Source organism: Pristiophorus japonicus, chromosome 23 (assembly GCF_044704955.1).
Source record: "Pristiophorus japonicus isolate sPriJap1 chromosome 23, sPriJap1.hap1, whole genome shotgun sequence".
Classification (NCBI taxonomy): Eukaryota; Metazoa; Chordata; class Chondrichthyes; family Pristiophoridae; genus Pristiophorus; species Pristiophorus japonicus.
Window position 1 is genome coordinate 27,848,257 of NC_091999.1, and position 27,818 is coordinate 27,876,074.

General features: G+C 44.6%; 1 pseudogene; it reads right to left on the reverse strand.

Annotated features, from left to right (window-relative positions):
- Nucleotides 1-292: 292 nt before the first annotated feature.
- LOC139235456 (zinc finger protein 850-like) overlaps nucleotides 293-27,818 on the reverse strand; it is a 131,441-nt pseudogene continuing 103,915 nt past the window's right edge.

Consider the following 27,818-nt stretch of genomic DNA (forward strand, 5'->3'; position numbering starts at 1 on the left):
TTCTCAGCTTTTATGTCCCACCATCTCGTGTCTCCTCTTTTTACGTCTCTTTCTCTCTTTATCAGTCTTTCAAGGCTTCTTACATTAAAGTTTAGACTACAGACGTGGGCCGAATACTGCAGCTGGGGCCGAACCTGTGATTTATAAACCTTTAGCAATAACGTCCTTGCTTTAGAATGGAAATACGGGGCAAAATAATCCAGTATGTTCTCCCAGTGGAGTTTCTGTCCCTTCTGGAGAAGCTACTGAACCGACTGCTTTAACACAAGAAACTCCCTTTGTTGCGGTTACACTAAGAACCCTGGGAGTCATTTTCATCGTCACGCTCGGGCGGTAACCCTGTTGCAGGATCCATCACCTGTAATAAAAACATAAGAACATAAGAAATAGGAGCAGTTGTAGGTCAAAAGGGCCCTCGAGCCTGCTGCACCATTTAATACCAAGGGTCCGCAGGTTTTCTCAAGGCCACAAAGAGGTTCACATCAACTTTCAGCTTTCAGTCCTCTTCCACCCCTTTATTTTTACACCAGACCTCGCTTCTGTTGTGATCTCTTCCCGATGTTATTCTTAAACCAGATCCCATTTCTTCTCTTGTAACACCACACTCCCCTGCTCTATTAGACAGGAGCATAGGAACACGAGGAGGATGGTCTGCCTCTCGATCCTGTACCTATAACCAATTACATAAGAACGTAAGAAAACGTAGCAGGTGTAGGGCATGCGGCCCCTCAAGCCTGCTCCGCCATTTAATATAATCAGAGCTGCTCCGATCAGGGACTCAGCTCCACTTCCCTCCCCGCTTTCCATAACCCCTTTATTACCTTATCAGTTAAGAAACTGTCTATCCCGGTCTTAAATTTATACAGTGACCCAGCTTCCACAGCTCTCTGAGATAGCGAATTTCACAGATTTACAACCGTCTGAGATAAAAAATTCCTCCTCATCTCAGTTTTAAATGGGCGGCCCCTTATTATAAAAGTATAGAGACATAGAAACATAGACAATAGGTGCAGGAGTAGGCATTTCGGCCCTTTGAGCCTGCACTACCATTCAATAAGATCATGGCTGATCATTCTCCTCAGTATCCCGTTCCATCTTTCTCTCCATACCCCTTGATCCCTTTAGCCGTAAGGGACATATCTAACTTTCCCTTGAATATATCCAATGAACTGGCATCAACAACTCTCTATGGTCGAGAATTCCACATGTTAACAACTCTCTGAGTGAAGAAGCTTCTCCTCATCTCTGTCCGAAATGGCTTACCCCTTATCCGTGAACTTTGTCCCCTGGTTCTGGACTTCGCCAACATCGGGAACATTCTTCCTGCATTCAACCTGTGTATTCCCGTCAGAATTTTACATGTTTCTATGAGATCCCCTCTCATCCTTCTGAACTCCAGTGAATACAGGCTCAGTCGATTCAGTCTCTCCTCATATGTCAGTCCTGTCAACCCGGGAATCAGTCTGGTGAAGCTTCGCTGCACTCCCTCAATAGCCAAATGTCCTTCCTTAGATTAGGAGAACAAAACTGAACACAATATCCCAGGTGAGGCCTCACCAAGGCCCTGTACAACTGCGGTAAGACCTCCCTGCTCCTATTCACAAATCCCCTCGCTATGAAGGCCAACGTACCATTTGCCTTCTTCACCACCTGCTGCACCTGCATGCAAACTTTCAATGACAGACGTACCATGACACCCAGGTCTCGTTGCAACTCCCCTTTTCCTAATCCCCCGCCATTCAGATGATATTCTGCCTTCGTGTTTTTGACACCAAAGTGGATAACGTCACATTTATCCACATTATACTGCATCTGCCATGCACTTGCCCACTTACCTAACCTGTCCAAGTCACCCTGTCGTCTTTTAGCATCCTCCTCACAGTTCAAACCGCCACCCACCTTAGTGTCATCTGCAAACTTGGAGATATTACACTCAATTCCTTCATCTAAATCATTGATGTATAATGTAAATTGTTGGGGTCCCACCACTGAGCCCTGTAGCACCCCACTAGTCACAGCCTGCTATTCTGAAAAAGACCATTTATTCCGACTCTCTGCTTCCTGTCTGCCAACCAGTTCTCTATCCACGTAAGTACATTACCCCCAATACCATGCGCTTTAATTTTGCGCCCCAATCTCTTGTGTAGGACCTTGTCAAAAGCCTTTTGAAATTCCAAATGCACCACATACACTGGTTCTTCCTTGTCTACTCTATTATTACATCCTCAAAAAATTCTAGAAAATTTGTCAAGCATGATTTCCCTTTCCTAAATCCATGCTGACTTGTACCGATCCTGACACTACTTTCCAAATGCGCTGCTATTTCATCTTTAATGATTCATTCCAACATTTTCTCCACTACTGATGGCATGCTAACCGGTCCATAATTACCCGTTTTCTCTCCCCTACTTTGTTAAAAAGTGTCATTACATTAGCTACCCTCCAGTCCATAGGAATTGATCCAAAGTCGATAGACTGTTGGAAAATGATCATCAATGTACCCACTATTTCGAGGGCCACTTCCTTAAGTACTCCAGGATGCAGACTATCAGGCCCCGGGAACTTATCGGCCTTCAACACCATCAATTTCCCAACACAATTTCCCACCTAATAACCTTCTCACTAGACCCTCGTTCCCCCAGTATTTCATGAAGGTTATTTGTGTCTTCCTTCTTGAAGACAGAACCAAAGCATTTGTTCAACTGGTCTGCCATTTCTTTGTTCCCCATTATAAATTCACCTGAATCTGACTGCAAGGGATCTACGTTTGTCTTAACTAATTTATTTCTCTTCACCTATCGATAGAAGCTTTTGCAGTCAGTTTTAAGTTCTGACTGAAAACCGCTAGTTCCAATTCTAGTCTCCCCTATCAGTGGAAACATCCTCTCTGCATCTACTATGTCAAGCCCCCCATAATATTATACGTTTCGATAAGATCACCTCTCATTCTTCTGAACTCCAATGAGTAGAGGCCCAAACTACTTAGCCTTTCCTGATAATCAAACCCTCATCTCCGGAATCAACCTTGTGAACCTCCTCTGAACTGCCTCCAAAGCAAGTTCATCTGGTCGTAAATATGGAAACCAAAACTGCACACAGTATTCTAGGTGTGGCCTCACCAATACCCTGTACAACTGCAGCAAACCTTCCCTGCTTTTATAGTCCATTCCCTTTGCGACAAAGACCAAGATTCGATTGCCTTCATGATCACTTGCTCTACCTGCATACTAATCTTCTGCGTTTATTGCACAAGTGCCCCCAGGTCCCGCTGTACTGTGGCACTTTGCAATTTTTCTTCATTTAAATAATAACTTGATCTTTGATTTTTTTTCCGTCAAACTAGAACTAAAGGGCAAGATCTTAGAATAAGAGGCAGCCCATTTAAATCTGAGATGAAGAGGAATTTCTTCCCGCAGATGGCTGTAAATCTGTGGAATTCGCTGCCTCAGAGAGCTGTGGAAGCCGGGACATTGAATAAATTTAAGACAGAAATACACAGTTTCTTAAACAATAAGGGAATAAGGGGTTATGGGGAGTGGACAGGGAAGTGGACCTCAATCCATGATCGGATCAGCCATCATCTTATTGAATGGCGGAGCAGGCCCGATGTGTCGTAAGAACATAAGAAATAGAAGCAGGAGCAGTCTATTTGGTCCCTCGTGCCCGCTCCGCCATTTAATAAGATCATGGCTGATCTGTTGCTAGCTCAGCTCCACCTCCCTGCCCGCTCCCCATAACCCTTCACACCCTTGTCATTCAAAAATCTATCGAACTCCACCTTAAATATATTAAGTCGTAGCAGGATATTTAGAAAATCATAATTGCAATCAAGCAGCTTAAGCATGGTTTTATGAAAGGGAAATCGTGTTTGATAAATTTATTATAGTTATTTGAGATATAACGAGCAGGGTGGATGAAGGGGAACTGGTAGATGGAGTGTATTTGGATTTCCAAAAGGCATTCAATAAGGTGCCACATAAATGTTACTACGCAAGATAAGAGGTCATGGTTTTGGGGGTAATATGGATGGAGGATTTGCTAACTAACAGAAAACAGGGTTGGGATAAAATGGTCATTTTCAGGTTGGCAACTGTAACTAGTGAGGTCACACAGGGATCAATGCTGGGGCCGCAAATATTTACAATCTATATTAATGACTTGGATTAAATGACAATGTAATGTTGCCAAATTTGCTGATTATACAAAGATGGGTGGGAATGCAAGTTTTGAAGAGGACACAAAGTTTCTGCAAAGGGATATAGACAAGCTGAGTGAGTGGATAAAAAAAATGGCAGCTGGCGTATAATGTGGGAAAATGTGAGGATATCAACTTTGGTAGGAAGAATAGAAAAGGGAAATATTGTTTAAATGGAGAGAGACTACAGAATGCTGCGCGACAGAGGGATTTTGGTGTCCTTGTACATGAAACACAAACAGTTAGCATGCAGGTACAGCAAGTAATCAGGAAGGCAAATGGTATGTTGAGCTTTGTTGCAAGGGGGATGGAGTATAAAAGTAGGGAAGTCCTGTTCCAACTGCACAGGGTGTTGGTGAGACCACACCTGGAGTACTGCGTACAGTTGTCGTCTCCTTATTTAAGAAAGTACATACTTGCATTGGAGGCAGTTCAGAGAAGGTTCATGAGGTTAATTCCTGAAATGAAAGTGTTGCCTTATGAGGAAATTTTGAGCAGGTTGGGCCTGTACTCATTGGTGTTTAGAAGAATATGAGGTGATCTTATTGGTGGATATACGATTCTGAGGGGGCTTGGCAGGGCAGATGCTGAGAGGATATTTCCCCTCGTTGGGGAATCAGGAACTAGGGGGCACAGTTTCAGAATAAGGGGTCACCCATTTATCACGGAGATGAGGAGGAATTTCTTCTATCAGAGGGTCGCGGATCTGAGAAATTCTCTACCTCAGAAAGCTGTAGAAGCTGGGTCATTGAATACATTCAAGGCTGAGACAGACGGATTCTTGAACTACAGAGGAGTCAAGGGTTAGGGGTACAGGCAGGAAAGTAGAGTTGAGGCCAATATCAGATCAGCCATAAGCTGACTGAATGGCGGCGCAGGCTTTAGGGGCCGAATGGCCCACTCCTGCTCCTAGTTCTTATGTTCTTATATAGCAAACACCTTGTGTGTGTTTTTTATGTTCCTCTCAACAAACTGAGAGCTGTTGAACTGAGTGGACATTAGGAACCTGCGGCTGCCCATCCGGCGGTGCTGTGAGGTCACGGTTCCAGGCTCTGTCTGACACAGTCAGTGGGTCATGTGAAAGCTGAATGGAAAATACTGCAGGAAAAACAATCCTTAACATTAAAAACTGTGAGCAATTGGCACAGGGCAATACAAGTGTGAACTAGTAACATTTAACACACAGAGTGCCACTAAGTAATGCAAAGTGCAGTGAATTGCTCACCTTCAGTCCTGTCCCTCAATCCAGGTCCATCTCTGGGAGATTGTTACAAGATTCACCCCATCCTCTCAACACAAATATTACCGTCACAATACCAGATCATTGTAACATTGCCCACTGCTGCTGATAGCTGTTAACAAGAATAAATGTTTTCCTATGAAAAAAAAAATAATTGCATTCTCTCACACACGCAAATATATATCTTGACGATTATCAGTATCTATCTATCATCTGTCTCTCTATCTTACAGAGACAGGGTCTAGTGTAATATAAACAGAGACAACTTCTAGTGCAGTAATAACTGAGACAGGATCTAGTGTAATATAAACAGAGACACGTTCTAGTGCAGTAATAACAGAGACAGGGTCTAGTGTATTATAAACAGAGACAGGGTCTAGAATAATATAAAGAGACAGTGTCTAGAATAATATAAAGAGACATGGCCTAGTGTAATATAAACAAAGACAGGGCCTTGTGTAATATAAGCAGAGATACGGTATAGTGTAGTAATAACTGAGACAGGTACTGCTGTATAATAAATATAATTTTGCTGTAATCACTGAGGTACTGCCTAATGTAATCATTTTTATTTATTCGTCATGGCTTCTGGATTTCACTGGCAAGGCTAGCATTTATTGCCCATCCCTACTTGCCCTTGAGAAGGTGGTGCTGAGCCGCCTTCTTGAACCGCTGCAGTGCGTGTGGTGAAAGTACTCAGTGCTGACATTGTTCTAGCGGTTTGATACAACTGAGTGGCTTGCTGGGTCATTCCAGAGGGCAGTTAAGAGACCCTTACTGTGGGTCACATATAGGCCAGACCGGGTAAGGATGGCAGATTTCACTCCCTAAAGGACAATCCGGTAGTTTCATGGTCAGCATTACTCATATTAGCTTATGATTCCAATTTTATATTCATTTAACTGAATTTAAATTCGCCCAGCTGTTGTGGCTGGATTTGAAATCACGTCTCTAGATTATTCTTCTAGATCTGTGGATTTGTCCAGTATCATAACTACTATGCTACCGCACACTGTATAAACAGAGTCATGTTATAGTGCAGACAGGTTTTCTTGTAAGATAAACAGAGAGAGAGTGTTTAGCGTAATGTAAACAGAGACAGGGTCTCGTGTAATGTAAACGTCTATGATTCTATCACCACCTCTCATCATTTTAATCACCTCAATAAATGTAACTAAGACACAGCCTTGCATATTATAAATAGATGCATGGTCTCGTGCAGTAATAACTAGGACAAAGTCGAGTGCAATATGAACAGGGGCAGGTTATACTGTAAAATATTTCACACATGGTCTAGGGCAGTAATAACTGAGACAGGGCCCAGTGTAATTTTAACAGAGACAGAGTCTAGTGTAATATAAACAGAGACAAGATGTTGTGTAATATAAACAGTGATAGAGTCTAGTATAATATAAACAGAGACAGGGTCTAGTGTAATATGAACAGTGTCAGGGCCGAGTGTGAAATAAACCGAGACAGGGTCTAGTGTAATATAAACAGTGTCAGGGCCTAGTGTAAAATAAACAGAGACAGGGTCTAGTGTATTATAAAGAGAGACAGGGTCTAGTAGAATATAAACAGAGTCAAGGTCTAGTGTATTAAACCAGAGACTGGGTCTAGTGGAATATAAACTGAGACAGGGTCTCATGTGATGTAAACGTCTATGATTCTATCGCCACCTTTCAGCATTTTAATCACCTCTATTAAATCAACCTTTAACCTTCCCTGCTCAATCCCAATTTCTCTAGTCTCTGCATAACTGAAATACCTCATTCCTGGTAGAATTTTAGTCGAGAATGACTTGCTTCCACTCTAAAAGTGAGTTCTCAGGTGACTGGAAAGTCCGATGCGGGACCTACAGTCTCTGTCGCAGGTGGTCAGACAGTGGTTGAAGGAAAGGGTGGGTAAGGAGTCTGGTTTGCCGCGTGCTCTTTCCGCTGTCCACGCTTGGTTTCTACATGCTCTCGGCGATGAGACTCGAGGTGCTCAGCGCCCTCCCGAATGCTCTTCCTCCACTTAGGGTGGTCTTTGGCCAGAGAGTTCTAGGTGCTGGTGGGAATGTTACACTTTATCAAGGGGGCCTTTTGGGTGTCCTTGAAATGTTTCCTCTGCTCGCTTGCCGTGCTGAAGCTCCATGTAGGAACCGCTGTGTTATGCCCCACAACCCTCCAAGGAGCTCCGCGCTCCTCCTATATTTGACTCTTGAGCATCCGTGATTTGAATCACCCCACCATCGCCGTGCCTTCACTGCCAAGGCCCTAAGCTCTGGAATTCCCTCCCTAACACTCTTCACCTGTCTTCCCTTCTTTAAGACGCTCCGTAAAACCTATCTCTTTGACCAAGCTTTTGATCACCTGTCCCAATATCTCATTCTGTGGCTCGGTGCCACAATTTGTTTGATAACGCTCCTGTGAAGCAATTTTAGGGCATGAAGTTGCCCCAATTCTGAAGGGATGGGACAGGTTAGATGCGGGTAGAATGTTCCCGATGTTGTGGAAGTCCAGAACCAGGGGACAAAGTCTTAGGATAAGGGGTAAGCCATTTAGGACTGAGCTGAGGAAAAATTTCTTCACTCAGAGAGTTGTTAACCTGTGGAATTCCCTGCCGCAGAGAGTTGTTGATGCCAGTTCATTGGATATATTCAAGAGGGGGTTAGATATGACCCTTACAGCTAAGGGACTCAAGAGGTATAGAGAGAAAGCAGGAAAGGGGTACTGAGGTGAACGATCAGCCATGATCTTATTGAATGGTGGTGCAGGCTCGAAGGGCCGAAAGGCCTACTCCTGCACCTATTTTCTATGTTTCTGTGTTTAATCTGTTCTGCACCGTCTTCAAGGCCATGACATATTTCCCAAAGTCTGGACTGAAATTAATTCAATCTCTATTGTTCCATTAGATCAATTATAAGGATTCTTGCTCTCTTAAAATTGGACTGAGCAGTAATCTGAGTATTAGGAATTATTAATTGATAAAGACGATATAACTTGTTCTGACAATGCAGATGGTGACTTTTCTGCTCAGCAACAGCAGCCTCTGCACGTTTCCTGTTTCAATAAGCTCACTCTCGCCACCTGCTGATCATGTACAACTACTGCAGGCGCCATAGTTTTTTAAATATGTTTATTCATTTCCACATACAACAACTTGCATTTTCCAAGTGACGTTAGCCCAGAGGAGTTTCTCAGAGCAAACCACAAGAGGGCCAAGAGATGAGGGGGAGTTAAGGTAGAAAGGACACAATTCGTGTTATCAATTCTGAGGAGGTTTTCATGGGAAGTTGTGAAGTTATATAAGAACATAAGATTTAGGAGCAGGAGTCGGACATACGGCCCCTCGAGCCTGCTCCGCCATTCAATAAGATCATGGTTTATCATTGACCTCAACTCCACTTTGCTGCATTATCCCCATATCCCTTGATTCTCCTACAGTCCAAAAATCTATCTATCTCAGCCTTGAATATACTCAACGACTCAGCATCCACAGTCCTTTGGATTGAGAATTTCAAAGACTCACAACCCTCTGAGTGAAGAAATTCATCCTCTTCTCTATCTTAAATGGACGACCCCTTATCCTGAAACAATGGCCTCTCGTTCTAGACTCTCCAGCCAGGGGAAACAACCTCTCCGCATCTACCCTGTCATTACTCTTCAGAATATTGCACCTTTCAATGAGAGCATCTCTCATTCTTCTACACTGCAGCGAGCATAGGCCCATTCTATACAATCTCTCATCATAAAACATATCTCTCATCCCAGGATTCAATCTCGTGAACCTCCGTTGCAGGACCAGTAAGGCAAGTATATATTTCCTTAGGTAATGAGACACAAACGGCCCAATGCTCCACGACTCTGGAGTGCAGGTCCAAAGATCCATGAAGGTAGCAGGACAGGTAGATAAGGTGGTTAAAAAGGAACACGTGCCTTTATTAGTCGTGGCATAGAATATAAGAGAAGAGAGGTTATGCATTGAATCCATAAAACACTAGTAAGGCCACTAGTAAGGCATTCAGTTCTGGTCACCAGATTATAGGAAAGATGTGATTGCACTAGAGAGGGTATAGAGGAGATGAACGAGGATGTCGCCTGGACTGGAGAATGTTACCTATGGGGAGAGATTGGATAGGCTGGAGTTGTTTTCTTTGGAACAGAGCAGGCTGAGGGGAGATTTAATTGACGTGTTCAAGATTATATAGGGCCTAGATGGAGTGGATAGGAATGAGCTATTTCGCTCAGCAGAGTCGTCAATAACCAGGGAGAATGGATGTAAAGTAATTAGTAGAAGGCTTATAAGGAATCGGGGAGAAAAACTTTTCATCCAGAAGGTGGTAGGAGTCTGGAACTCACTGCCTGAAAGGGAGGTACAGGCAGAAACCCTAATCTCATTGAAAAATACCTGGATATGCACGTGAGGTGCCGTAACCTAAAGGGCTATGGACCAAGAGCTGGAAAGTGCGATTAGGCCGGATGGCTGTTTCTCGGGAGGCAGAGACACGATGGGTGCAATTGCCGTCCTCTGTGTTGTAAACATCTATGATTCTGTCACAAACTTTCATCATTTTAATCACCTCTATTATATCATTCTTCAACCTTCTCTGATCAATCCCATTTTCCCGAGTCTCTGCATAACTGAAATACCTCATTCATGTCAGAATTCTAGTTATTCTCTTCTGCACCATCTTAAGGCCTTGAAATACTTTCCAAAGTCTGGATTGAAATTAATTCAATCTCTATTGTTCCACCAGATTCATTCTAAGTATGCATGTTCTCTTAAAATTGGACTGAGCAATAATCTCAGTATTAGTAATTATTGATTGATAACAGTTATATAACTTGTTCTAACAATGCAGATTGTGACTTATCTGCTCAGCAACAGCAGCCTCTGCATGAATAAAGTTTCAATAAGCTCATTTTCGCCCACTGCTGGTGATAAACATCTACTGCAGGGGCCAGAGTTTTTTAAACATGATTATTAATTCTAATCACAACAACTTACATTTTCCCAGTGACGTTCATCCAGAGGTGTTTCTCAGAGCAAGCCACAAGAGGGTCAAGAGATCAGGGGGAAAGGACACAATTCGTGTTATCAATTCTGAGGGGGTTTTCTTGGGAGGGTGTGAAGTTGTATGGAACATAAGATTTAGGAGCAGGATTAGGCCATACTGCCCCACGAGCCTGCTCCACCATTCAATAAGATCATGCCTGATCATCAACCTCAACTCCAACTTGCTGCATTATCCCCATATCCCTTGATTCTCCAACAGTCCAAAAATATATCTATCTCAGCCTTGAATATACTCAACGGCTCAGCATCCACAGTCCTTTGGATTGAGAATTTCAAAGCTTCACAACGCTCTGAGTTTTGGAATTCATCCTCTTCTCTGACTTAATTGGCCCGCCCCTTATCCTGAAACTATACCCTCTCGATGTAGTCTCTCCAGCCAGGGGAAACAACCTCTCAGCATCTAACCTGTCAATCCCCTTCGGAATCCTGTATCTTTCAATGAGAGCACCACTCATTCTTTTAAACTGCAGAGAGCTTAGGCCCATTCTGTACAATCTCTCATCATAAGACAGCTCTCTCTCATCCCAGGATTCAATCTTGTGACCCTCAGTTGCACCACCACCAAGGCAAGTATATCCTTCCTTAGATAAGGAGACCCAAACTCTTGGTTTTTGTGGTATATATCTGTTTTATATGTGGACTTGTATTTACTCTGTACAGCCACCAGAGAGCTCATTTCACGGAGTCCCAAGGGATCCCATAATCCCTTGGAAACACAGGTATTTAAGAAGGCTTCACAGGTTGGAGAGGCACTGTGCAATAAAAGACTAAGGTCACACTTCATTTTGAGCTCACAGTGTTCAGTCTGACTCTTTCTCCATACACTAAACTGGCGACGAGATACAGTTAGTGCTGCTACAAGTATGATGAACAAAGTCACGTTGTTTTCGAAACGGAACATACAGGACAGGTCACACATACCTGCAGCTACATGTCGGTAGATGTCTCAGAGTCTAACATCAAGGGTGATGAATGCAAGGCCATTAACTCCTTGTGGCACTGCGGGGGTGATCATCGTTTCCATTCATGCCGATTCAAAGGATAAGTTTGCAAGGGCTGTGGAACAATGGGACACATCCGACGAGTGTGCAGGCGAGCTGCTCAGCCTGTTAAACCTGCAAACCACCAGGTTACAGAGGAGGATCATGACGAAGCAGAGCTTCAGATAGAGGAGGCAGAGGTACATGAGGTATACACACTCACCACGAATTGTCCCCTGATAACGCTGAATGTTGAACTAAATGGACTCCCGGTGTCAAGGGAGCTGGACGCGGGTGCAAGCCAGTCCATTATGGGCAAAAATACTTTTGAAAGGTTGTGGTGCAACAAGGCCTCAAGGCTAGTCTTAACTCTAATTCGCAGGAAACTAAGAACTTACACAAAAGAACTGATTCCTGTCATCGGCTGTGCTACCGTAAAGGTTTCAAACGATTGAGCGGTGCACAAACTACCACTCTGGCGATGGTACCACGCTGCTCGGCAGGAGCTGGCTTGCAAAGATATGCTGGAACTCGGACGACATCCGAGCGCTATCACCCGCTGACGACATTTCCTGTGCCCAGGTCTTAAACAAATATCCTTCGTTGTTCGAACCGGGCTTCGGGAAATTCCAAGGAGCAAAAATGCAGATCCACCTAATTCCGGGGGCGCGACCCATCCATCACAAGTCGAGAGAAGTACCGTACATGATGAGAGAAAGGGGAGAGATCGAGCTAGACCGGCCACAAAGAGAGGGCACCATTTCATCGATCGAGTTCAGTGCGTGGGCCAGTCCTATTGTCCCAGTCCTCATGGGGGATGGCACCGTCAGAATCTATGGTGATTACAAAGTAACTATCAATCGTTTCTCCCTGCAGGAGCAATACCACTACCAAAAGCCGACAACCTCTTTGCAATGCTGGCGGCAGGAAAGACATTCACGAAGCTGGATCTGACTTCAGCCTACATGATGCAGGTACTGGAGGAATCATCGAAGGCCCTCATCTGCATCAACACGCACAAAGGTATTTTTGTTTATAACAGATGTCCATTTGGAATTTGATCAGCGGCGGCAATATTCCAGAGAAACATGGAACGTTTACTGAAGTCGGTCCCGCAAACCATGGTCTTCCAGGACGAAATCTTGGTCACAGGTTGGATCACAGTCGAGCACCTGCAGAACCTGGAGGAGGTTCTTCGTCGACTCAACCGTGTGTGGCTCAGGTTAAAACGCTCGAAGTGACTGCAATCGAGAATGCACCGAGCCCACAGAACGTGACCGAACTGCGGTCGTTCTTGGAACTCTTGAACTACTTTGATAACTTCCTACCAGGTCTCACCACACTGCTAAAACTCCTACAGTTCTTCCTACGAAAAGGGGGCGAATGGGTTTGGGGAAAAAGCCAAGAAAATGCTTTCGTAAAAGCGAGAAAATTATTGTGCTCAAACAAATTGTTTGTGTTGTTTGATCCATGTAAGCATTTGGTACGAGCATGTGATGCGTCGTCATATGGCGTCGGGTGTGTATTGCAACAAGCTAATGATTTCGGAGAAACTGCTATTGGTTGCTTATGCATCCAGAAGTCTGTCTAAGGCCGAGAGAGGCTACAGCATGATTAAAAAGGAAGCGTTAGCGTGTGTCAATGGTAAAAAAAAAGCATCAACACATGTCTGGGCTAAAATTCGAATTGGAAACTGCCCATAAGCCACTTATATCCCTGGTTTCCGAGAGTAATGGGATAAATACCAACGCATCGGCCCGCATCCAGAGATGGGCGCTCACGTTGTCCGCATACAATTACGCCATGAAAACTGCGCCGATGATCTCAGTAGGTGCCGTTGCCCATCACGGGGGTGGAAATGATGCAGCCTGCAGATCCAGCCATGGTAATGGAAGCATTTGAGAGTGAGCAATCACCCGTCACTGCCCAGCAGATCAAAACATGGACAAGCCAGGAACCCGTATTATCTCTAGTCAAAAGCTGTGTGCTTCACGGAAGCTGGTCCAGTGTCCCAGTGGAAATGCAGGAAGAGATAAACCCATTCCAGCAGCGCGAAGATGAAATGTCTATACAGGCAGACTGCCTTCTGTGGGGCAATCGAGCAGTGCTCCCGAAGAAGGACAGAGACACCTTCATCAATGACCTTCACAGTACCCACCCAGGCATCATAATGATGAAAGCGATAGCCAGATCTCACGTGTGGTGGCCCGGTATCGATGCGGATTTAGAATCCTGAGTTCACAGATGTAGTACATGCTCGCAGTTAAGCAATGTACCCAGGGATGCGCCGCTAAGTTTATGGTCTTGGCCCTACAAACCGTGGTCTAGGGTACACGTCGACTATGCAGGCCTGTTCTTGGTTAAAATGTTCCGTGTGGTTGTAGATGTGTACTCCAAGTGGATTGAATGTGAGATAATGTCGGCTAGCATGTCCGCTGCCACCACTGAAAGCCTGCAGGACATGTTTGCCACTCACGGCTTACCCAATGTTCTGGTGAGCGACAGCGGGCCATGTTTTACCAGTGCTGAGTTCAAAGAATTAAAGACTCGTAACGGGATCAAACATGTCACATCTGCCACGTTTAAACCAGCGTCCAATGGTCAGGCAGAGAGAGCAGTGCAAACCATCAAGCAAGGCTTGAAGAGGGTAACTGAAGGCTCACTGCAGACTCGCCTATCCCGAGTCCTGCTTAGCGACTGCACGCGACCCCACTCACTCAATGGGATCCCACCTGCTGAACTGCTCATGAAACGAGCACTTAAGACAAGGCTCTCGTTTGTTCACCCTGATTTACATGAAGAAGTAGAGAGCAGGCGGCTTCAACAATGTGCAAACTATGATAGTGGAAATGTGTCACGCGAGATTGAAGTCAATGATCCTGTATTTGTATTACATTATGGACAAGGTCCCAAGTGGCTTTCCGTAACTGTCGTGGCCAAAGAGGGGAGCAGTGTTTTTCGGGTCAAACTTTCAAATGGACTCATTCACCGGAAACACTTGGACCAAACCAAACTCACATTCACGGACTACCCTGAGCAACCCACCTTGGACCCTACATTTGTAGACCCCTAACATATACGCCAGTGACAAATGACACCACGGTTGACCACGAAGCAGAACCCATCATCCACACTAGCCCTGCAGAGCCCAACACACTAGGCAGCCCAGCAAGGCCAGCTGCACAGAGCCCAGCGAGGGCCCAACAAATGATTCAACAGCAACAACACCAGCTTTCACATCGAGATGATCAACCAGGGCAAAAAGGGACCCAGATCGACTCACATTGTAAATAGTTACCCGATTGACTTTGGGCGGGAGTGTTGTTATATTTGTGGACATGTATCTATACTGTACAACTACCAGAGGGCTCATTCCCCGGAGTCCCAAGGGATCCCATAATTCCTTGGGAGCGCAGGTATTTAAGAAGGCTTCACAGGTTGGAGAAGCATTCTGGAGACCTGCAATAAAAGATTAAGTTCACACTTTACTTTTGAGCTAACAGTGTTCAGTCAGACTCTTTCTCCATACACTACACCATCAACGATTAAATTTGAATATAGGGAGTATGATTAAGAATTTTGCAGACGACACTAAAATTGGCTGTGTGGTTGATAATGAACAGGAAAGTCATGTGCTGCAGGAGGATATCAATCTACTGGTCAGGTGGGCAGAGCAGTGGCAAATGGAATTTATTTCAGAGAAGTGTGAGGTGATGCACTTTGGGAGAACTAATAAGGAAAGGGTATACACATTAAGCGGTAGGCCACTTAATAGTGTAGATGAACAAAGGGACCATGGAGTGCTTGTCACAGACCCCTGAAAGTAGCAGGCCAAGTGGATAAGGTGGTCAATAATGCATATGGAATGCTTGCCTTTATTGGCCAAGGCATAGAATATAAGAGCAGGAAGGTTATGCTTAAAGTGTATACTACTTTGGTTAGGCCACAGCTGGAGTACTATGTGCAGTTCTGATAGCTATGTTATAGGAAGGACGTGATTTATGATTTCACTGGAGAGGGTGCAGGTGAGATTTACTAGTTTGCTGCCTGGAATGGAGAATCTTAATTGTGAGGACAGATTGGATAGGCTGGATTTGTTCTCATTGAAACAGAGGATGTTGAGTGGAGACCTCATTGAAGTGTACAAAATATTGAGGGGCCTGGACATAGTGGATAGTAAGGGCCTATTTCCATTGGTTGAGCAATCTATTACGAGGAGGCATACTTTTTAGATGGTTGGTGGAATGTTCAGAGGGGATTTGAAAGGGGGGTTTCTTTACATAAAGGGTTCTGGGGATCGGGAACTCTATGCCTGGAAGAGTGGTGAATGCAGAGAACCTCTCCACTTTTAAGAGATGATTGGATGGGAACTTAAAGGTTACAGACCGAGAGCTGATAGCTGGGAGTAGACTGGACGACCTTTTGTTGGACGGAGCAGATATAATCGTAAGTACTGTGGGGAACAGAATTCGGCCAGGGTGATCTCTCCGAATAATTCCGATCACCTGGATGGGTCAGAGAGTAATTTTCCCAGATTTTTTCTCCCTAAATTGGCCTAGGATTTTTTCTGTTTTTTGCCTCTGGTTTTGAGATCACATGGCTCCTGTTGAGGTGGAGTGTAGAATGTTTTAGTATAAGAGGTGTCACAGTTGTGTGGGGCGGACTGGTTGGGCTGGGTGCTCTTTGCCTTTCGATCATTCGTCATAGGTTTATATGTAAATTTTAGGATTGCTGACCAAGGCCTGTGCAGCTCTTTGTCAATCGGCGTGGACACGATGGACCGAAATGGCCTCCATCTGCGCTGTAAATTTCTACGTTTCTATGTTTCTAGTATAAGGGGCCGAGATAGAGTTGCAAGGAAGGAACTATTTCCCTGAGCAGAGTGGTCAATAACCTCGGAAAATAGATGTAAAGTAATTGCTGGAACGATTCGAGCGGATGGAGGAGGTCTGGAACTCACTGCCAAAAAGGGAGGTACAGGCAGAAATCCTCATATCATTGAAAAAGTACCTGCATATGCACTTGATGTGCCATAACATACAAAGCTATGGACCAATGGAAAGTGTGATTCGGCCGCATCGTTGTATTTCGGCCGGCACGGACATGATGGGCACAAAGACCTCCCTCTGTGTCGTAAACCTCAATGATTCTGTGACAACTTTTCATCGTTTTAATCATTTTTATTAAATCATCCTTTAACCTTCTCTGCTCAATTCCAGTTTTCCTCGTCTCTGCATGAATGAAATATCACATTCCTGGCAGAATTCTAGTAAATCTTTTCTGCACCATCTTCACGGCCTTGATATACATCCCAAAGTCTGGTTTGAAATTAATTCAATCTCTATTGTTCTATCAGATTAATGATAAGGACGAATGATCTTTTAAAATTAGACTGAGCAGAATTCTGAGTATTTGTAATTATTGATTGATAACAATTATATAACTTGTTCTGACCATGCAGACTGTGACGCATCTGCTCAGCAACAGCAGCCTCTGCATGATTCCTGTTTCAATAAACTCACTGTCGCCACCTGCTGATCATAAACATCAACTGAACATAAGAACATAAGAACAGAAGAATTAGGAACAGGAGTAGGCCATCGAGCCCCTCGAGCCTGCTCTGCCATTCAACAAGATCATGGCTGATCTGGCCGTGGACTCAGCTCCACTTACCCGCCCGCTCCCCGTAATCCTTATTCCCGTATTGGTTAAAAATCTATCTATCTGAGATTTGAATACATTCAATGAGCTAGCCTCAACTGCTTCCTTGGGCAGAGAATTCCACAGATTCACAACCCTCTGCGAGAAGAAATTCCTTCTCAGCTCGGTTTTAAATTGGCTCCCCCGTATTATGAGGCTGTGCCCCCTAGTTCTAATCTCCCTGACCAGTGGAAACAACCACTCTGCCTCTATCTTGTTTCTCCCTTTCATTATTTTAAATGTTTCAAAACGATCAGCCCTCATCCTTCTGAACTCCAACGAGTAAAGACCCAGTCTACTCAATCTGTCATCATAAGATAACCCTCTCATCTCCAGAATCAGCCTAGTGAATCGTCTCTGTACCCCCTCCAAAGCTAGTATATCCTTCCTTAAGTAAGGTGACCAAAACTACACGCAGTGCTCCAGGTCTCACTAATACCTTGTACAGTTGCAGCAGGACCTCGCTGCTTTTGTACTCCATCCCGCTCGCAATGAAGGCCAACATTCCATTCGCCTTCCTGATTACCTGCTGCACCTGCAAACTAACTTTTTGGGATTCATGCACAAGGACCCCCAGATCCCTCTGCACCGCAGCATGTTGTAATTTCTCCCCGTTCAAATAATATTCCCTTTTACTGTTTTTTTCCCAAGGTGGATGATCTCACATTTTCCGACGTTATATTCCATCTGCCAAACATTAGCCCATTCGCTTAACCTATCTAAATCTCTTTGCAGCCTCTCATGTGTCCTCTACACAACCCACTTTCCAACTAATCTTTGTGTCTTCTGCACATTTTGTTACACTACACTCTGTCCCCTCTTCCAGGTCATCTATGTATATTGTAAACAGTTGTGGTCCCAGCACCGATCCCTCTGGCACACCACTAACCATCGACTTCCAACTCGAAAAGGACACAATTATCTCGAAAAGGACACAATTATCCCGACTCGCTGCTTTCTGTTCACCAGCCAATTCTCGATCCATGTAATACATTTCCTCTGACTCCACGTGCCTTTATCTTCTGCAGTAACCTTTTGTGTGCCAACTTATCGAATGCCTTTTGGAAATCTAAATACACCGCATGCATCGGTACACCTCTATCCACCATGCTCGTTATATCCTCAAAGAATTCCAGTAAATTATTTCAACATGATTTCTCCTTCATGAATCCAGGTTGCGTCTGCTTGATTGCACTATTCCTATACTGCAGGCGCCAGAGTTTTTTTAAACATGATTATATAATTCCACACACAACAACTTACATTCTCCCAGTGACGGTCACCCAGAGGAGTTTCTCAGAGCAAACCACAAGAGGGCCAAGAGATCAGGGGGAGTTAAGCGACAAAGGACACAATTAGCGTTTTCAATTCTGAGGAGGTTTTATTGGGAAGGTGTGAAGTTATATAAGAACATAAGAATTAGGAATAGGAGTAGGCCAGATGGTTCCACGAGCCTGCTCCGCCATTCAATAAGATCATGGTTGATCATCTACCTCAACTCCACTTTGCTGCAATATCCCCATATCCCTTGATTATCCTACAGTCCAAACATCTATCTATCTCAGCCTTGAACACACTCAACAACTCAACATCCACAGGCCTTTGGATTGAGAATTTCAAAGATTCACAACGCTCTGAATGATGAAATTCATCCTCTTTTCTGTCTTAAATGGCCCGTCAATTATCCTGAAACTATGCCCTCTAGATGTAGACTCTCCAGCCAGGGGAAAGAACCTCTCAGCATCCAACATGTCAACCCCCCTCAGAATCATTTAGCTTTCAATGAGATCTGAATTGCTCATTCTGTGTTTCCAGATTTGGATCTTGAGCAACGCGGGCAATAAAACACAAGCAAAATAGTGTGGGCGGGCGGGAGCGGGTGATTAATAAACTGCGGGTAGGCCGCACCGCACGATTTATAAAGTTGGAGAACAGCCTCAAGGCCTGAAAGTGAACCAGCGGCCCGGTCTATGTTCCATCCGACGGCGCACGTGAGGATTTTTATTGGTGACAGGCCCGTTACGGACAGCCATCTTGGTGAAGGAAAGAGCGAATGGTTCCCCTCGCAGTGCGGCCATCTTGGTACTGGAATGAAGAGTGGGCAGCGATTTCGTGTCCCAGTGACCATGAGATAAAACCATTGACTCATTGATTTTATTCTCACTCTGCACACAGCGGGTGAAGAACTGAACCCATCCAGAGCAGAGGGAAGGAGAAAACTGGGAGTGCAGGAAAGAAACGTCGGAGATGGTGCGATGAGTTTGGAATTCAGCACAGGGAGGAAGGAGAGTGTGTGGGATGGGGATTTACAGGTTTGGGGGAACAAGAGAGGAAAGAATGTTCCATAGAAAAGAGAATTGTCTGTTCTGAATTCAGTGTCTGAAAGGTTTCACTGATGCACATCTCCAATGAGAAAGTGTTGATTAATCCTTGCTAACAATGCTTACTGACTTGTACATTACACACAGCGGCCCCTCCATTATCCACCAGAAAGAAGGGGAATCGGAATTGGTGGGGAATCAATGTCCCAAATGTTGCCCCTCCATCTGGTGCAGCAATCTCCTCGGCAGGGGAATAGAAACATAGAAACATAGAAAATAGGTGCAGGAGTAGGCCATTCGGCCCTTCGAGCCTGCACCGCCATTCAGTGAGTTCATGGCTGAACATGTAACTACAGTACCCCATTCCTGTTTTCTTGCTTTACACCTTTATCCCCAAAGTAGTAAGGACTACATCTAACACATTTTTGAGTATATTTAGTGAATTGGCCACAACAACTTTCTGTGGTAGAGAATTCCACAGGTTCACCACGCTCTGGGTGAAGACATTTCTTCTCATCTCGGTCCTAAATGGCTTACCCCTTATCCTTAGACTGTGAACCCTGGTTCTGGACTTCCCCAACATTTTTGAACATTCTTCCTTCATCCAACCTGTTTAAACCCATCAAAATTTTAAACATTTCTATGAGTTCCCCTCTCATTCTTCTGAACTCCAGTGAATACAAGCCCAGTTGATCCAGTCTTTCTTGATATGTCAGTCCCGCCATCCCGGGAATCAGTCTGGTGAACCTTCGCTGCACTCCCTCAATAGCAAGAATGTCCTTCCTCACGTTTGGAGACCAAAACTGTACACAATACTCCAGGTGTGGCCTCACCAATATAGTAACACATACTACAACTATAGTAACACATTCCTGCCCCTGTACTCAAATCCCCTCGCTATGAAGGCCAACATGCCATTGGCTTTCTCGACCGCCTGCTGTACCTGCATGCCAACCTTCAGTGACTGATGTACCATGACACCCAGGTCTCGTTGCACCTCCCCTATTCCTAATCTGTCACCATTCCGATAATAGTCTGTCTCTCTGTTTTTACCACCAAAGTGGATAATCTCACATTTATGCACATTATACTTCATCTGCCATGCATTTGCCCACTCACCTAACCTATCCAAGTCAATCTGCAGCCTCATAGCATCCTCCTCACAGCTCACATTGCCACCCAACTTTGTATCATCCGCAAATTTGGAGATACCACATTTAATCCCCTCGTCTAAATCATTAATGTACAATGTAAACAGATGGGGCCCCAGCACAGAACCTTGCGGTATCCCACAAGTCACTGACTGCCATTCTGAAAAGTGCCCATTTACTCCTACTCTTTGCTTCCTGTCTGCCAACAGTTCTCAATCCACGTCAGCACACTACCCCCAATCCCATGTGCTTTAACTTTGCTCTTGTGTGGGACCTCGTCGAAAGCCTTCTGAAAGTCCAAATACACCACATCAACTCGTTCTCCCTTGTCCACTCTACTGGAAACATCCTCAAAAAATTCCAGAAGATTTGTCAAGCAGGATTTCCCTTTCACAAATCCATGCTGACTTGGAACTATCATGTCACCTCTTTCCAAATGCGCTGCTATGAAATCCTTAATAATTGAGTCCATCATTTTAAACACTACCGATGTCAGGCTGACTAGTCTACAATTCCCTGTTTTCTCTCTTTCTCCTTTCTTAAAAAGTGTGGTTACATTGGCTACCCTCCATTCCATAGGAACTGATCCAGAGTCTATGGAATGTTGGAAAATGACTGTCAATGCATCCGCTATTTCCAAGGCCACCTCCTTAAATACTCTGGGATGCAGTCCATCTGGTCCTGGGGATTTATCTGCCTTCAATCCCATCAATTTCCCCAACACAATTTCCCGACTAATAAAGATTTCCCTCAGTTCCTCCTTCTTACCAGACCCTCCTCCTTCTTACCAGACCCTCTGACCCCTTTTATATCCGGAAGGTTGTTTGTGTTCTCCTTCGTGAATACCGAACCAAAGTACTTGTTCAATTGATCTGCCATTTCTTTGTTCCCCGTTATGACTTCCCCTGATTCTGACTGCAGGGTAACTACGCTGGTCTTTACTAATTTTTTTCTCTTTAGATATCTAAAGACGTTTTTGCAGTCCGCCTTAATGTTCCTTGCAAGCTTCCTCTCGTACTCTATTTTACCTGCCCTAATCAAACCCTTTGTCCTCCTCTGCTGAGTTCTAAATTTCTCCCAGTCCCGGGTTCGCTGCTATTTCTGGCCAATTTGTGTGCCACTTGTTTGGCTTTAATACTATCCCTGATTTCCCTTGATAGCCACGGTTGAGCCACCTTCCCTTTTTTATTCTTACGCCAGACAGGGATGTACATTTGTTGCAGTTCATCCATGCGGTCTCTAAATGTCTGCCATTGCCCATCCAAAGTCAACCCCTTAAGTATCATTCGCCAATCTATCCTAGCCAATTCACGCCCAATACCTTCAAAGTTACCCTTCTTTAAGTTCTGGACAATGGTCTCTGAATTAATTGTTTCATTCTCCATCCTAATGTAGAATTACAACATATTAAGGTCACTCTTTCTCAAAGGGCCTCGCACAACGAGATTGCTAATTAATCGTATCTCATTACACAACACCCAGTCTAAGATGGCCTCCCCCCTAGTTGGTTCCTCGACATTCCGGCCTAGAAAACCAACCCTTATGCACTCCAGGAAATCCTCCTCCACCGTATTGCTTCCAGTTTGGTTAGCACAATCTATATGCATATTAAAGTTACCCATGATAACTGCTGCACCTTTTTTGCATGCACCCCTAATTTCCTATTTGAATCCATCCCCAACATCACTGCTACTGTTTGGAGATCTGTAGACAACTACCACTAATATTTTTTGCCCTTTGATGTTCTGCAGCTCTAACCATATCGATTCCACATCATCCAAGCTAATGTCCTTCCTAACTACTGCATTAATCTCCTCTTTGACCAGCAATTCTACCCCACCTCCTTTTCCTTTTATTCTATCCTTCCTGAATGTTGAATACTCTTGGATGTTGAGTTCCCAGCTCTGATTATCCTGGAGCCACGGCTCTGTAATCCCAATCATATAATATCCGTTAATGTCTATTTGCACAGTTAATTCATTCACCTTATTATGGATACTCCTTGCATTAAAAGACAAAGCCTTCACGCTTGTTTTTTTTAACACCCTTTGTCCTTTTAGAATTATGATGTAGTATGGCCCTTTTTGTTTCTTGCCTTTGTTTACTCGGCCTTCCACTATTGCTTTTTACCTTTCTACCGTCTGTTTCTGGCTCCATATTACTTCGCCCTGTCTCGCTGCACAAGTTCCCATCCTCCTTCCATATTATTTTAAACACTCCCGAATTGCATTAGCAAATGTTACCCCTAGGAGATCAGTTCCAGTCTTGCCCAAGTGCAGACTGTCCCTTTTGTACAGGTCCCACTTCCCCCAGAACTGGTTCCAATGTCCCAGGATTTTGAATCCCTCCCACTTGCACCACTGCTCAAGCCACGTATTTATTCTAACTCTCCTGCTCCCTCTACTCTGATTAGCACGCGGCACTGCTAGCAATCCAGAGATTCCTACCTTTGAGGTCCTACTTTTTAATTTAACTCCTAGCTCCCTAAATTCAGCTTGTAGGACCTCTTCCTGCTTCTTACCTATATCGCTGGTACCTACATGTATCACGAAAACTGGTGTTCACTCTCCCTCTCCAGAAAGCTCTGCAGCCGCTCCGAGACATCCTTGACCCTTGCACCAGGGAGGCAACATACCATCCTGGAGTCTCGATTGCAGCCGCAGAAACTCCTATCTATTCCCATTACAATAGAGTTCCCTATCACTTTAGCTCTCCCACTCTTTTTCCCGCCGTTCTGTGCAGCAGAGCCACACATGCTGCCATTAACCTGGCTGCTGGTGCCTTCCCCTGGTAAGTCATCTCCCCCAACATTATCCAACATGGTATATTTTTTTTGGAGGAGATGACTGGAGGGGACTCCTGCACTACCTTCCTGCTCTTGCCTTGTCTCTTGGTCACCCATTCACTATCTGTCCTAACCCTTACCTACGGTGTGACCAACTCACTAAATGTGCTATCCACAACACTCTCAGCATCGCGCATGCTCCAGAGTGAGTCCATCCGCAGCTCCAATGCCGTCATGTGGTCTGTCAGGAGCTGCAGCTGGACACACTTCCTGCACACATAGTAGTCAGGGACACTGGAAGCGTCCCTGATTTCCCACATAGCACTGGAGGAGCATAACATGGGTCCGAGCTCTCCTGCCATGACTTAACCCTTAAATTAATTTACTTACTAAAATTTACTTAAACACCAAACAGCTGCTTAGTAGTTCGCTGCCAATTAAACCAATCTAAAAGTTAGTCTAAAACAGAGTTATACTTACCAGTCGAACAGCCAACCACTTACCAGCTAGGCTGTGACGTCACCTTTCGATTTCACACCCCTCTATCAAGACTGCAGCTGGTTGGGCTTGACTCAGGGCCTCCGTCTCCTACTCTTGCACTCCTTGTCAGCTGCTCTAGTGTCAGCACTGGTAGGAAAAATAAGACAAAACAGCACCAGCCACCCCAACTTGCCCGAACTCACCCACTTACCAAACTCATAAATGCCACTCTATGCTGCTGCACTCCGTGCTCTGCACGAGCTGCCTCTTTTTAAACTGTATCTAGGTCAGATGACTCACTACTGGTCAGTCGTTTACAGAACTGATTTTAACTAACTGCTAATTGCCTCCTACTAGACAGTTACCTTGTTTTTCTCTGTCTAAATCTGAAAGATTCCCAACTATTTAACGTTTCCCTTTTAAATTAAACTGCTACTTACTTCGAAGCTACTGGCAATTGCCACTAACAATTTACTCCAGCCTCTAAATGATTTAAAGAGAATAACCCTTAAAACTCACCCACTTACCAAACTCACAAATGCCATTCTATGCTGCTGCACTCCTGCTCTGGAGACAAGTCCAATCCAGGTAACGGGCTGAGTTTAATCCTTCTGGGCCTGTGGGGTTTGTTTATATGAGACAGGAGACGATTGGTGTCAGCGACTGTGGGGTTGGTTTATATTAGACAGGAGGGGATTGTTGTCAATGACTGTGCGGTTGATTTGTATCAGACAGGAGGGGATTGGTGTCAGTGACTGTGGGGTTGGTTTATATCAGACAGGAGAGGATTAGTGTCAGTGACTGTGGGGTTGGTATATATCAGACAGGAGGGGATTGGTGTCAGTGACTGAGGGGTTGATTTATATCAGAGAGGAGGGTATTGGTGTCACTGACTGTGGGTTGGTTTATTTCAGACGGGAGGGGATTGGTGTCAGTGACTGTGGGGTTGGTTTATATCAGAAAGGTGGGGATTGGTGTCAGTATCTAACCCGTGCAGTACCATTCCGGTGAGTGTTTAATGGGACAGTGCAGAGGGAACTTTACTCTGTATCTAACCCCGTGCTGTACCTACCCAGGGAATGTTTGTTGGGGCAGTGTAGATGGAGCTTTGCTTTGTATCTAACGCGTCCTGTACCTGCCCTGGTTAGTGTTTCATGGGCCAGTGTATATAGAGTTTTGCTCTGTATCTAACCCGTGCTGTACCAGCCCTGGGATGTCCGATCGGACAGTGCAGATTGATTTTTACTCTGCATTTAAGCCCGTGCTGTTCGTGTCCTGGGAGTGTTTGATGGGACACTGTAGAGGGAGCTTTACTTCGTATCTAACACGTGCTGTACCTACCCTGGGAGTGTTTGCTGGGGCAGTGAAGATGTAGCTTTACTCTGTATCTAACATTAACCACCCATCAACCGCCAGTTCCCGGTTTCTCCTGCATCGTTCCAGCCGGAAGCACAAAAAAGCGGCCCCATGGCAAACTCCAGGACAGGAAGTGAATCATGGAAAGTCTGTAAATAACCGCACTTTGGTGATTAGTTGAGGAGAGCACCTCACCAAAATTACAGAGCGAAAGCTTATAGTGAAAGACAGAGTATTGGGAAGAGGAATGGAGACAGAGTCGGCACCTTCAGGGGCAAAGAGGGAGGGGAACCAGTGAGTGTTGAACTGAACCCAGCCAGAGTCAGCACCTTCAGGGGAGGGAAACCAGTGAGTGTAGAACTGAACCCAGTCAGAGTCAGTAGCTTCAGGGGAGGGGAATCAGTGAGTGTAGAACTGAACCCATGCAGATTCAGCAGCTTTATGGAAGGGGAACCAGCGAGTGCAGAAGTGAACCCAGCCAGAGTCAGTACCTTCAGGGGACGGGAACCAGTGAGTGTAGAACTGAACCCAGTCAGAGTCAGTATCTTCAGGGGAGGGGTACCAGTGAGTGTAGAACTGAACCCAGCCCGAGTCAGTACATTCAGGGGAGGGGAACCAGTGAGTGTAGAACTCCCCGCTGCGAATGGTGGAATATTTTTCACGCAGTATAAAAGATTAAAGCTTTTTCCACATTCATTTCACTGGAACATTCTCACTCGGGTGTGTGTGCATGTCTCGGTGATTTTCCAGTCACACTGATGTTTGAAATATTTTCCCACGAACAGAATAGGCAAACATTTCTTGTTCCACATTCAAAGGCTGATGATATTCAGGTCCTGATGAATCGAGTGACTGTCAGATCTTGATTGGTTTAAATTTCTGGTCTGTAAATCCTCCCCTTCTAACACGCGAAAAATAAGTTTACAAAAGTCCAGGATAGAAAATCTAAACAGACAATTCTAGTTCCTATGGAATATTCTTTCCTCTCTCGTTCCCACAAACATGTGTTCCAATTAAACTAGAATAAGTCAACATAAGCAACAAAAGCAAAGGGAACCTTCCCAATGAAACCTGAATGTAATTCCCAGTGTGTATGAGACCCTCCATACCCTGAGGTACCATTGGTCGTGGAAGGCATTAAGGAACCAGTGCACAATGCATGCTCTCTCTCCAGGGCCATCCGGGCACCGACAACACAAACGACCACAAGAATTTGGCACAGGAATAGGCCATACAGCCCCTCGAGCCTGCTCCGTCATTTAATAAGATCATGGTTGATCATTGACCATAACTCCACTTTCTTGCCCTCTCTCTATATCTTTTGATTTCCCGAGATTCCAAAATTCTACCTGTCTCATTCTTTACTATATTCAACACCTCAGCACTCACAATCCTTTGGGGTAGAGAATTCCAAATATTTGCAAATCTCTGAGTGAGGACATTCCTCCTCATCTCAGTCTTATATGGCCTACCCCTTATCCTGAGACTATGCCTCCTAGTTCCAGCCTTTCCAGCCGGAGGAAACAACCTCTCAGCATCCATCCTTTCAAACCCCGTCAGAATTGTATATGTTTCAATGAAATCACCTCTCGTTCATATTAACACCAGAGAGTATAGGCCCGTTCTGCTCAATCTCTCCTCTTAGGAGAATCTCCCATCCCGTTAATCAGTCTGACAAAACTTTGTTGCACTCCCTCAGATTAAGGAGACCAGAACTGTGCATTATACTGCAGGTGTGGTCTCACCAAGGCCTTTTACAATTGTAGCAAGACTTTGTAAGTCTTGTATTCCAACCACCTGGCAATCAAGGCCAACATGCTTTCCTAATTGCTTGCTGGACCTGCATGCCAGCTCTCTGAGTTTCCTGTGCAAGGACACCTAAAAACATTTATTAGTTTTTCACCATTAATAAAATATTCTGCTTTTCTATTCTTGCTAACAAAGTGAATAACCTCACATTTCCCCACATTATACTTCATCTGCCACCTTATTGCCCACTCACTAAACCTGTCCATATCCCTCTGCAGCTCTTTGCGTCGTCCTCACAACGTACTTTCCCTTCTGGATTTGAATCGTCAGCAATCCTGTATACAATGCACTTGGTCATTAATATAGACTGTAAATAGTTCAAGTAAAGTGCTGGCACCCCTCTAGTCACAGCCTCCCAACTGGAAAATGACCCGTTTATCCCTACTCTCTGTTTTCCATCCGTTAACCAATCCTCTATCCATACTAATATATTACCCACAACTCCATGAGCTCTTAAGTTGCATTTTATGTGGCACATCAAATGCTTTTTGGAAATTCTAAAATATTACATCCACTGGTTCCTCTTCATCCACCCTGCTAGTTACATCCTCAAAAAAATTAATAACTGTATTAAACACGATTACCTTTCATAAATTCACGTTGACTCTGCCGAATCATACCATGATTTTCTAAAAGCTCTGTTACCACTTCTGTAGTAATGGATTCCAGCATTTTCCCAAGGACTGATGTCAGGTTAACTGTTCTGTAGTTTCCCGTTTTCTCTCTCCCTCCTTTCTTGA